Here is a 13,644-nt window from a genome sequence, read left to right on the forward strand (position 1 = left end):
GGACAGGATTCTGCGTCGAAGCAACTTTTTGAACAAATCAGTTGAGGATAAGTGCCCGAAAAATGAGTAACATTTTTGAGTGGTTTACGAACACACACACACACAAGACATCACCTCAATTCGTCGAATTGAGTCGATTGGATATATAACACTATGTCTCCGGGCCTTCTAAAAAGTTTGTTTTGAGATCATATAGCCTTTACCGTATCTTAGTATACGAGAAGGCAAAAATATACCGCAACGAGACTCGAACCTAGAACTCCAACGAAAATGCTATTAGCACCATTGGAATGGTTATTTTTCCATAAAGGCTACTCTTGATTGCATTTGTGAAGGTAAGAAAGGATAAAACAAGTGAGAAAACAGCAAATCAACTTTTCGCACTTCCAGTGAGGGAAAAATATTAACTCTCATTAGCCCGTTTCTCTCTCTCGCAAAATGATTTCGTGAAAATCAGAAAATCGCAGCTCGTGAGTGAGTGAGCATTGATCCCTGGACTAGATTTTAATCCAGCAAACGCGTTAAATAGCAGCATTCTGGGCATTAATTTTTCATTCCAAGTCGAACTTGCAAAGTGAAGTCTAATCATTTGATTGACACGTATAGTAGTATTTCTTGTCGAAGGACTTGTTGTATGAACAGCTCATTTTGCCATACCACCGAAAACTTCAGTTCGAAAATATCTTTGGGCAAATTCATATGATCAAATATGTCGTATGTGCCCAAACGGGTGATTGGCCAAATAAATTGTTTAGCTGAACAAATTTTATTATCAAGACCAAACAAACGACCAAATAGGTCGTTTGACATGAATTAGGATGAACACTAGTGTACAATCCCAAAATTGGACAAAGTTGAGGGCTCAACCTTCAAAAAAAATATCCACGACAACTCTGGAAATACGTATTTTATGAAAAAAGTGCATGTTTTATAGGTAACATGGAAAAAAATAGCAGTTCTAAAAAACGATGGAACCCAACCATTTTATATTTTTGTACAACTGCTAATGTTTAATACACAGGTTTAAATCATAAGGGTTTAAAATGCCCTAAGGAAATATTCTTTCTATATGTTTCTTTTATAAACGCATCCAAAATGGTATCCATAACAATGCCAAACTAACGACCATTTCGATTAAAATAGCAACCTTCTATCTCTATCCATTTAAAGTTATTTCGATTTACTGCAGATTGAAGAAAGACGTTTTGAAATCCCGGAACATAATACCTGTTTTTACAGTTCATGTTTCACTTAAATAGTACATAGTACATAACTCTGGTAAATAGTACATAACTTTGATAAAAAACATACACCTGAGACTTTTGGACAATACACAATATAAGTTAAGCTTTTCATCGATGTATTAATATTAAAATTGGTGGTTGCAAACCTGGTGGAAAAATAGTTTTCAAAAAGAAATCCAAATTGGCGGCAAATTCAATAGGCTGATTCTATTTTCACTATTGCAAATTGAGGATACACTCTTCTCTTTCCAACGATATGCTGATCATCGATGCACGATCAGTTGAAATGCTGGAGCTATGATAGTTTTGGTGAGTCAAGATTGACATCGAGGGTCCATTAAAATGATTTCGTGTATAACTAACGAGGGGTTCATCTTTCTGAAGAATTTAACTATGATCCTTAATACACTCGCCGAAAGCTTTCCAAGAATATAAATTTAGGCATTTTTAAACCTCGTATAAATAGTGGCTCGCGAAATTACTCAAATACGGTCGGACAGCGTAGCGTGATTTAGTAGAGAAATTCTTTTTGATATATTCCATAATCTACTTCCCGAAGTGCATGAATTGTTTGTCGGAGACAAAATTGGATTAATGAATCTGATTATTAGATACTGTAAGCGTATTTTGATGACGAGTGTGGTTTATATGACTTGTCCGATTCTTAGGTTCAAGTCTGAGCTTGTAGCTAATGCATAGCGCCTCTGGATCTGTCGTAGTATACGTATACTACGTACATTTATTAACTTTAGCAGAGAGACAAAGTTAAAGGGATTAACTAGGGTTCGGAACGGAATTGTGAGAATTCGATTCTGGAGGTGAAAGCTAAAATTGTATGCTTCTTATTACTAAACGCTGAATACACTTACTAAAAATATATTTCCTTTAGCATTGAACGCTCTACAAAATGCTCAGAGGGGTTTCCTAAGTTAAAATCCGAACATTCTCAAAGAATTTTATTTTTTCGGAAACTCAGATGTCCTGGCACGCTTTTTCGACGATGTCAACTATCTCCGGCCGCTGATCGTTGAATGGATGCTTGCAATGCATGCGAGCAATGGTTCCACTATTCATGTGCGGGTGTCGAAAAAAACAATCACCGATCGTGGTGTTGTGTGGAATGCGTTACGATTAAATCTCGCTAACAAGGAACAAGTACGTCATCGAAACGAAAAGCTATACGAAATTGAAACGATTGGATGACGGAATATGCCGGCAGGAATATTTACAGAAGAGTACGACATGATAGCTTCGTATTCCGACGAGCTTCTTCTTATTGGCATTACATCCCCACACTGGGACAGAGCCCCTCGCAGCTTATTGTTCATTAAGCACTTCCAGTTATTAACTGCGAGGTTTCTAAGCCGTTACCATTTTGCATTCGTATATCATGAGGCTAACACTGATCTTTTATGCCCAGGAAGTCAGACAATTTCAATCCGTACCTAGACCGGCACCGGAATCGAACCCAGCCACCCTCAGCATGGTCTTGCTGAGCCGCGTCTTACCGCACAGCGGAGACCAAACCATTCCGACGAAACGGACGATGATAAATACGGAAGCGTTGAGAGCGCGAATAATAGAGGGGAAGTTGGGTAACTTGATCCCGGGGACTTGATCACCCTGTTTTATCGAGAACTAAAGTAGTTTTGTTCTAGCATATTTTTTAGTATAGATCCTCTGAACAAATGACCTTTGTGTGGTGAGTTATTTTTGTATTGGTAACCTTACAGGTGTTCAATAGTTCGAATACAAATATTTGATCATTGTGTTTGTAAGCCCAATTTACATATTCTGTATTGTATTGGTGTCAGCGTTAGGGTATATATAAATTATCGGATGTGTGTGTCGACATTCTGTTACTAGTTGTTTGTTTATTACGCGCGTTGAAAATGGATTGGGGCATCATAAATAGCCGTTTTTGAAGTTCAAAATCTTGCGGCGTACTTCAAAACTGAAGTTTTGTGGACGATTAGTGCCCCAGTTGGGTGATAAGACGGAGATGAGCCCTACGTATTCCAATAGGACGATAACCCTTTATACAGAATGCGATTTTAGCCTAATATGGGGACAATTTCATCGACTTTTTGGACAAAGATTGCGACCACCTAGCTTCCCGATTTGAACCCTCTTGCTTTGTTTTGGTCCTTTATTATGCTAAAGCTATTACGAATATAGGTCAGTAACTTGGACAGTTCAAGACGTAATTCTCAAAATCTGGAACGAAATGCCCATACAGACCGTGCTGCCGCTTCGATGAGGTTTTAGAAACGTTTGAAGCTCATTATTTGGTGTATGCAAAGATTTTGAATAAACTTTATTTCATTTGATTATGACCAAATGCTTTTGTACTGTTTTCACAGCACAAATGCCATAAATGTCTTGATGATTTATTACTGATAAAAATGTCAACATTCCATAAAAGTTTTAGGATATTTGGATTTGAAGTTATTGCCTCAATATGGGGACATTTGATCCCATGGTCATCCACAAAATTTGGCGAAAAATCAAAAAATATAAATCTGTTCTCAGGCTTCTAATTTTTGTAGATTGACATTTTATAGAAGGGTTGGCAGGAAAAATTATTTATTCGTAGATATTATAGAAAGGGGATCAAGTCTCAAATTTTAAAATTGCATGTCTGTCGAATTCAATAACAAAAATCGTTCATGTATACGCACAGCAATTCGAAAATTACGCGTATTTTGAAGGAAAAATATTTAAAAATGTGAGGGCACCTTTCTAATTTTATCAAAACAAGTTCTTGGAGAGATCAAATTCGAATATTTTAAAGTAGATTTTGACAGCACTCTAAAAATCTGGAATATCAATAACAACAATAATTTAAGAACTTCATACATAAAAGTTAAATACTATATTTCTTAGAGAGTCTGTGTGAAATCGCTATGTTTATTTATTTTGGCTGTGATACATCGGAAATTAGATAAGGGATCAAGTCTACCCAGTCTCCCTAATGAATCGGACCAAACCGTGGATCGAAAAGCAGTTAGAGGATAGAGGAGGAACCATCCCTTCAAGGCTTACAGTACTCAAGCAATCCCAACTGCAAGGCCGAGCCACGCTGGTGAACTTTCCGGAAAAGCCAGTTGGGCGTCCTGGTTTGCGAATACCCTTCGGCAATAATCTGTGACACAGCAGCAGCACATGGAGACCCAAACCAGTCAAATTTACCCTTACTACATTCGCATCGAGCACCGTCTGCAAGAATTTCAGTCGTTAGAGAACGCAAGTAATTCGTGTATTCTGGAAGCACTCGTGGTTCGGATCAACCGCCGGAAAGAAAGAAAGTGTGGACCACCTTATATCGCACCTAGATGTGCTGCTAGTATCCAAAATGCAGATGGAAGAATGTGAATATGAATCGATCAATCACTAAGCGCCATTGAATAAGGCCCAACATGTACCACAAGCAAATTCTTTCCCGCTTGTGGAAGGTTTATACTCTCCCTACATCAGCGCAACTTTCCTCTAGACAGGTGTGGCCAAAGAAACTGCCAACATTTTCTGGCAGCCGAAGAATGAATTCCATCTTCATCAGCTGCAACGAAAATTGAAAATTTGAATGCCGCCATTCATTCATGTAGAGAACATGTTAGACTTCAGGAGTGTCCAAGGTCCTGCGAGACACGGTGCATGAATTAGTTCTTCAGCGAATGTCCCAAGAGTGAGAAGAATTTATGAAAGTCGTAAATTTACGATGCTGATTTCAAGCGAAAGAGCTGCGAAGTCAGAATAGTTAGAGACGGTCATAAAATTTAATTTGGCAGTTCAGCAACTGTGTGACCATTTGGAGGCAGCAGAATCAGTAAGAACATGAGCAATCCTGTCCTGCTCAGAAATGGGAAGTACCAACTATTTAAAGCTAGAGTGGATACTTCAAGAGGCTTAACATTAGTATCAATTGATCTTTGCGAATTCATGAACAGTTAATGGACGATGCCATGGAAGTAACTTCAGAATCCGCCGATCGGATCTTCAATTCAACAGAAAAACTTTCAAAGTTAAGGCTAGAGCGCCATCGCTGTTTGATGAAAACCTTGGGCGACGTGTTCGAACAGGTCATCGGTGCGTATTTGAATATTTCAAAGAATGTCTCTTGATAATCGTCTGCATCTGGTTAGGATCGAATCTATTGCCTGTGCTCGACAATCATGGTAACCAAGTGCCGTAATAAGCAGATACAACTTGCAGGGTGCGAAGAAAGCACCACCCTTTATTGCACCGAGCCGAGGGTCTAGCTGTTTGATACATCAAGGAAGCCAAAATCGTCTGTCATATTTCGGGTAATGCGCCGTTACATTAATTATCGAGGGCAAGCAGGTGGTTCATTTCTCGCTTAGTTCATAGGGCGTAACTGCGAGCAAAAATTAATAACTAATTGATAACAAATTCTGTTATCGGTTATCGGACATATTGATAACTGAACTTTATCATTTTGCTGAATTAACACCAACCAAAATGATACCAAATTTTGTTCCTGAAATAACTACATGAAAACAAATAAAGTTATCACTGATACCGAATTATACACGTTTTGTATACGTTATTTACTCAAATAACTAATTTAGTTAATATTGTATCTCATCACGTTCTATCACCAAAATAGATTGGTCTTCTTGCCGACTTCGTTACGCATTGAAAAATGTTGCCATTCACTGGATTCGAACTCGAATCAGGTTGCAACGTTGTCTCTAGGCTCTCACCCAGTTACGCTTTCTTAGGGAGCAGAGAAAGACGTACGTTTCTACAATCTTGCATTTACTGCTTATTTATCAAAGAAACATGATGCCATGACCTTTTTTATGATAACAGTCGGCTATACAGAGTGGAGAGCAAAATAACAATTAATAACAAACTTTATTCCAGTTATATTGATAACTAAATTGTTATCATTTTGTTTGAATTACCAGTCAACATAACAAAAATGACGAATTTAATTCAAATAGCGTACCAGCAATCAATTAGAATAAATACGGTTTATCGTACTTTTATTGATTTTATTGATTTTGTCCAGTATTGATCATTCAAATAATAGAGCAGGTTGAGTTTTCCTTTCTAATTGTCAATCATGTAGGTTCACTGCGCATACATGCTTTAGATCGATTTCGGTTCTAGGTTTATTCTAAAATACACAACCTTGTATTTCGCAGTGAAACGTTTCATGTTCATGACATATATAAACATTAACACTACTGATCCAGGAAAGAATTAATCGTGAAAAATTTGCCATTGCGAATCCAGGGCCGAGGTCGAGCGTTTCGGAACTAAATGTACGAAAAGGTTGATTTTGTTACATACTTTGTCTTGAGTGAGGCCATGGCTCAAAGGACCCCACTTCCTCAATCCGGCCATAAGTGAATCCCCTATATTCAATCAACCTCAACTAGTTTTATTTATATAAAGTTAAACTATCGTTCAGTCGATGTTCTATTATAATTCCTTCTGCAGATATATTTTATCATTTCAAAATCAGTTCAATATTTATCTTCATATCTGTAGATATTGAAACATATTTTTGGGTTACTGTGACAAAACACCTTCAAAAGTTTTCTTTTCACATCTCGATATTCCATGGATCGACCGTCTTTAACATGACTATTGGTGGTTTGGCTGCAGATGATCTTGCTCTGGTTTTTTTGCGTCATTAGGTTTATTTATCAGATTGAGCTAAACAGATCGCTAAAGTGCGAGCGTGTGTTTCTCCACAACACACCAGATCTTTGCAATTTCTTGATTATCCACATTTCCAGTTAAATTTTCAGCTTCTCCATATAACTGTGGATCCCAAGACGATTATATTGGCGTTGGATCAAGACTATTCACCGTTCCTGAATGAGCAACCTTGGATCTATCTTCCGGGAGCTGCAAGCCATTTAGTACTTAATAAACTGGCAATTGGTTCTCAGATATATTTCATTATTCAACGACACCTGAAATGAAGCGCGTTAATAATAGTATAAAACAAATAAGAAAATTTCAACTCTTGTGTAATTCACTTTGTTGACAAGTAAACACAAATCAATAGATATCGAGGTAGGGAAAATCATGTCTGCTTAGACGAAATTTCAGTTCAGTGTTTGGAAACAGTTCTTGTCACAATATTCCGTGGCAATTTGTTTAACAGAAGTTATTATATTGTGGCGAAGGGTAGAATGCTTAGCCGATTTTGAACGACGCGATATTTGAAGAAAATTTATATTGATAATAAAATTTGTTATTATTTTGGTTATCAGTTAATCATGATTGATAACTAAATCAAAATGATAATAAGGATAACTAATCGTGTTATCAGTTTGATATCATTTTCATTATCTCCTTTAAGTGTATTGTCGATTTCTCTTAATCGATTTTATAATGTTTAATAACTCAATTGTTTCAAATGCTACAACCGTGATTATTGATTCTGGTGCAGATACAATCATCCTTTATCGCACCAAACCATTATCATCGACAAACCAGCGCAATTCAATTAATAAAGAAAACATCGACGAGGAGAAATCAGATCTATACAGTTACGCCCCTATGAAACTAAGGGCGAGATTTTCTTTTGACGAATCTCGAGAACATGTGAGAAGGACAAACTATCAGGCTGAACTAAAAGGGTGAGAAACCATTGAATCTATCATGAACCTCAGGTATAAATAGAATCGAAGAAGCTTTATGATCGTAAAGGTAGCTATTTCCGGGAAGGATCAGAAGAAGCAATACCTCGATTCTTAATGAGTTCACCATTGAAGTTGAATTTGCACGACAACTGTCAACTTGAGCTGATGAAAAACGAGCAATGGGGGTCGGTCCCCTATAAGTGCTTACGTATGTGTAACGACCCCTGAACATGTTGTTTGTTCGAATACAGTTAATTAGAGAAATGATTGTCAATCCTCCCACCTCATAAAAAATTGATCGTTATGTGCACTCCCTGTTCTATTTTTTTAGCAATGTAGGTAGAAAATAACTATAAAGTTCATGCTGCGATATTCTGAATAATTATGGACCAGGAACAATGACCTCGATAACAGAAGTTAGGTATGACTAGCCTTTCATAAGAGCTAAAATCAAAATTAATATACAAAATACTTGCTTAACATGCTGATATTTCAATACCAAACGCTACAAATTATTATTCGTTTGGTGTTGAAAGACCTGCTATTATCAATATTTTTTAATTTTGATATTATTTTGGTATTTTACCTCTGCAAAGAGTTCATAACAGAGTATAGTATCAATAACAGAATGAGGTATTATTGAGTTAATTTCTGCTGCTAGGGTTGATTATGGCTGTTACCACCATGCTTCCGGTTTGAGACCTTTTCTACATGCGTGATTTTGGGACTAGTGATTGTAGTACATCGAAAACATTGCTGAATTGAAATTCGTAGATTGTTTACTGCTAAACCGTCAAGTATGATATAAAATGGAATCTGAAATTTGAAATTCAAAGTTAAAATAACTCCTCTTGGGTCATAAATACAATCTCTAGCGTGCTGTGAGGAACGATCAGTATTTTTGTCAGTGTTGTATACAACTGAGCGTGGTTGTATATACGCTTTTAGTAAACAACCCCATCAGCAGAACCGATCCAAATACTAAACTCTGACGAAATGAAAAATAAAACTAAAAAAAAGTTCGGTGATGGAGCGTTCCTATAGCCATTCCATAACTTAATATTCGAGAAGGCAAAAACAAATATAACGTTCTTACTTGACAATTCGTCGATGACAGTTTTTTAAACAATTGGTGAGTCGCAATGATCTGTGATTGAAAATGACTCGCACACGCTTTTTTACTTTAAAATTTATTTTATTAAGATTTGATTTGTTAATACCTTGTTTACAAGTCAAGTGGTTCAACGTTAGTTTTCAACTTCGGTTTTAGTTTTTTAAGCAGATGGCTATTACGATAAATTGCCTTTACCCATTTTACATTCGTTATCTATTGGTACCGTTTTATTTTAATTCTTATTATACCTACTACCTATCTTAACCTACTACTTACAAATTTGGATCTAGATTTCAGAATTCTGAATGTTGTGCCCTTAATTGGTGACGCTTGGAAAGTATGGACAACCTCTGATCGATGGTGTCGTGATTTGCCAGTCGGTGTACTTCTACGTTCAGGTTCATGGGGACAGATTCAGAATCATTTTAAATTTATCCTGAATCTTCTTCTTATGGGTTTTCGCCAGGATTTAATCCTGAAGAGAAAGAGCAAGTCTCTCCTTATCATCTCTGTATACATATACGATATAAGCATACCTAGAAACTTTTTCGCCAGCTGTCACTGATAGAGAACTGATTCGGGATGCTTATCCATGATAAATTTCTTTAAAGCTCCAAATGTGGAAGGACTGGCTCTGATGATCCATTTAAACTTTCTACACACCTGTGCAGTTACGAAAGAGAGCAAAATAAAGCGAGAATCCCATTTTTCTGTGAAGGCTGCCTATCCGATTCTGTTTTTTCGCACTTGTATACAAGTTTGATAAATTTGCTATCATGCTTGAGTTCGGAACAGTTTTTGCCTATCTTTATCGTTGTTCGTTATCTATTGAAGGAGTTTCTGCAACCTGGTTTTCGCACATCCTTCAGACTGGACACTCATATTCCAGCATCAGGGCAAAAATGTTCTTGAACACTGATCGGTCGGTAGCTCGAGAATTTGTGAGATCCTTTGGTTTGCAATGTCGACTACTTTGGATCGCTTCCAGAACGATGGGAAGTATCCTGTGCCAGACAGCGCACAATGGGGAAATCCGATTTCAAAGGTGGAAAAATTGATAACTTTCTTCACGAACAACTTACAGAAGAGAGATCAGAGCTTATTCGAAAGGAATTTTGCAAAGAATTCAGTGAGTGCTGTTTCATGGACGTGGAACGCTTCTGTATGTAGTTATAGAGCTCGTTTTGCCCTAATGCCCATATTCCTAGTTTCCAAACTATTTGTCATTTTATCTTTAAGACATTGTTCTAAAATTGTGTTTATCTCTTCCTGTGGATCCACAGAAGGTCACTAAATATTTTGTTGGTAAAAGTAGGAAATTTAAAGGATTTTGGGGTCAAATAAGCATCAAAGTGCATTTTATTTCAATTTTCATGTATTCTGTAAAAATAGTAATATTTACAGATAAGTGTTGATATTATTGTCTCAAAGTGTTGAACGAATATTGACAAATGGTTGCCGAACAAAAATTAATGAAATAAATCTTTTCACAAATGTTTTAATTGGTTATTTATTGAGTAAAAACGATTTTGAAAAACTTTTGAATAGCACCGATGCCAAACATTTCAAACCATACCCGATAGTACAACTAGACAAGAATAGTCATATGTTATGAGTCTTGATGTGATCATAGACAGGGTGATGGGAGATACTCTTTTTCTTACTTTTTTTAATCTTTATTAAATGATTTTAAGATAGTACAAAGTTCATCACTCGATTTTTTTTTTCTTACCTTTTTGCCCAAATTCCCTATGAAATAATATAGCTCAATGATATAGCCGTAACTTCTAGTTTACCTGCAAAAATATACCTAATTTCTTAGAGAATAGACTTTATGATCGGGAGGAAACGGGTATCTTCAACAACAACAAATGCATGATGAAAGGTACATACCATGACAATGCTCACGATGAAAAAAGCAAAAAAATACTACTTACTAAAGGTTGTTAAAGATCCTTTATAGTAATTTTTTCTTCAGTCAAGCAAATGACACCAAACTAGTCAGTAAAAACTTAAAAAGTGATTTTGTTTATTGAAATATTACGAACAACATGAGTAAGCCGCTTTCCTCTCTCAACTGTTGTAGGCCGTTTGATGGAAAAAAGAAGTGTTCAAAAAGAGTTACGGGAAATCTCACCGAAAGCACCATAGATAAACTGAAAGCGACTGGATTTATGCTCCAATGTCCACATTGAATATGCAAATTTACGCATTTGCACGTCCTGCTGTCTAAACGTTGACAAAAGAGCAATCTGTATATCATCGGTTGAGCAGAGCGCAGGAAGTTCGAAAACGACAGCAATCTGAGGAATTGCCAGATGTATCGACAACAACTGAGGAATTACCAGAAGTATTAAGTGCTGAGAGCCTTGCCACCGGTACCATCAGCGAAATCTGTTTCCAACAAATCAATCGGAAGATGAGTGTATCCAAAAGGTCAACATCGAACGCTTCAACGAGGGCATAGCAGGGATAAAAGTTACTCAGATTAAATGGAGTAAGATGGACTACGTTTATTACCCGGAGAAAAAATACCGTGAAATAAACGAAGCTGTACGAAAAACCCTCTTCAAATTAGGGACCTGATGATGTGGAAAATACAGACTACGATGAGGTAATTATAAATATGAAGGAAAGGTTCTCGAATGCAACCACGACAAGGAAAGAAAAATTATTGATTTTGTCGATGCTGCCAAGTTCGTGGTCTATTCAGGATGCCATTGATGAGTTCAAAACCAATAGAAATACACTGGATTCTGTTTTTACACGATTTACATTTTCTTAATTTTCCGCTCATCCTAAATGTTAAACGTATATTAATTATCATGTGATTTTTCTTTGATTTATTCTGGATTTTTTTAAACATGTTGCGAAGAGTTTGGTGGCAAACTGAAGTCACACGATCAAAAATACGAGCGAAAAAAAATCGTGTAAAAACAAAATCCTGTGTACAGTAAAAGAGGCAAAACAATTGAAGAATAACTGTCTTTCAACCAAAAATACTAGGTCTAGTACTGCATTAACAGATGAGACAAAAGAAATAGTAGTTCAATACTTTTGAAGATGATGAAGTAAGTCGAGCTATGCCTGGTCAAAAGATTATGTATCAGTAAAAAAAAAGATGGAAAGCGTCAAGCAATCCAAAAACGATTAATGATGACGACTTTGAAAGAAGCGTACACACGCTTCAAGGAAATTCACGATAATATTAAAATAGGTTTTTCCTCATTTGCCAAGCCTTCGGCCAAGGTAATGTAAGCTTCTTTCCAATTCAGGAACACATAATGTGTGTGTGTGCACAAACCCATGAGAATATTAATCTTATTTTACATAGTTTGAAAAGAATCAATTTAACAAAGGATATTAAAATGTTAACTGGTAGTCTTTTTTGTGTGAAAATACAACATCAAATTGCTATCTACGATCTTGTTCGGATTGTCCAGATTCTTCATCATTGGAAATACTTTTATTCGCTGAGTTTGAAGAAAAATATATTGATCAGTTATCATTTGAGCAATGGGTGACCACGGATAGGTGTGACATAGAAACTAAGGTAAAAGCTGGAGATGAGTTTGTGTCATATTTTGGCTTGATATTAGAAAGTTTAATCCCTCACGATTTCTTAATATTAAAACAGAACAATCCAGCTTTTTAAAAAATACGAAAAAATACATTACAAAATGGTGAATTTTTAGTCATTTGTGACTTTTTCTGAAAATTACAGCTTTGTATTGCAAGATGAAGTGCAGTCCCATCACTGGAACGTGTACAACAAGCTACAATTCATCCATTCGTTATTTATTTTAATGGAAGTAAGCAAATTGAACACTTAAGTTTTATTATAATTTCCGAAGATTTAAGACACGATTCAGTATCCGTAAATCCTTGTTCATTGAAAAAATGATTAACTTTTTACGCGTTGATAAGCATAAAGAAGTCAAAAGATATATTTCATGTCCTGATGGAGCAGCGTCGCAGTTACCAAAAATCGTAAGAATTTTTCGAGCCTATGTCAATTTAAATCAATGTACGGAATTGATGCAGAATGGCATTTTTTGCTACATCACATGGCAAAAGGTCCTTGTGATGCTATTGGAGTGGAACAATAAAGCGCATATTACAAGAGAGCAAGTTTAGCCAAAGAACGTGAGCATCCAATTAAAACTGCAGAAAGAACTTTTGATTGGGCAAATCGTAGAAAAGAAAAGATTTAACCAAATTATCATTTTGTTTTACTACTACTGAAGAGTACAGAAATAAAGAGGCTTCAGAGCTCAGCGAGCAATTTAATAACCGCGAAAACGATCCAAGGAACCCAAAAATTTCACTGTTTCATTCCATTGTCGGAAAAATAAAATTAAAGCAAAACTATACTCAAACTGTGCTGATAATAATTCAAAAGTGTTCGATATTTTTAAAAAATTTGAATAAAAATAAATAAAAATAGAAGTATTAATAAACTGTTTTCATGATATCATAAACCCATACCAAAATTCAAACCCAAAACTCTTAGAGTTTCTATAACAACATTATGTAACTGCCACATTTAATTTAATACTTAGGATAATATTAATTCATTTTTATTTATTTATACATATAATATTTATACATATAATATACATAATATCGATGAATACATAAATATGGAATAATCATACAA

This window comes from Armigeres subalbatus, chromosome 1, assembly GCF_024139115.2.
Source record: "Armigeres subalbatus isolate Guangzhou_Male chromosome 1, GZ_Asu_2, whole genome shotgun sequence".
Lineage (NCBI taxonomy): Eukaryota > Metazoa > Arthropoda > Insecta > Diptera > Culicidae > Armigeres > Armigeres subalbatus.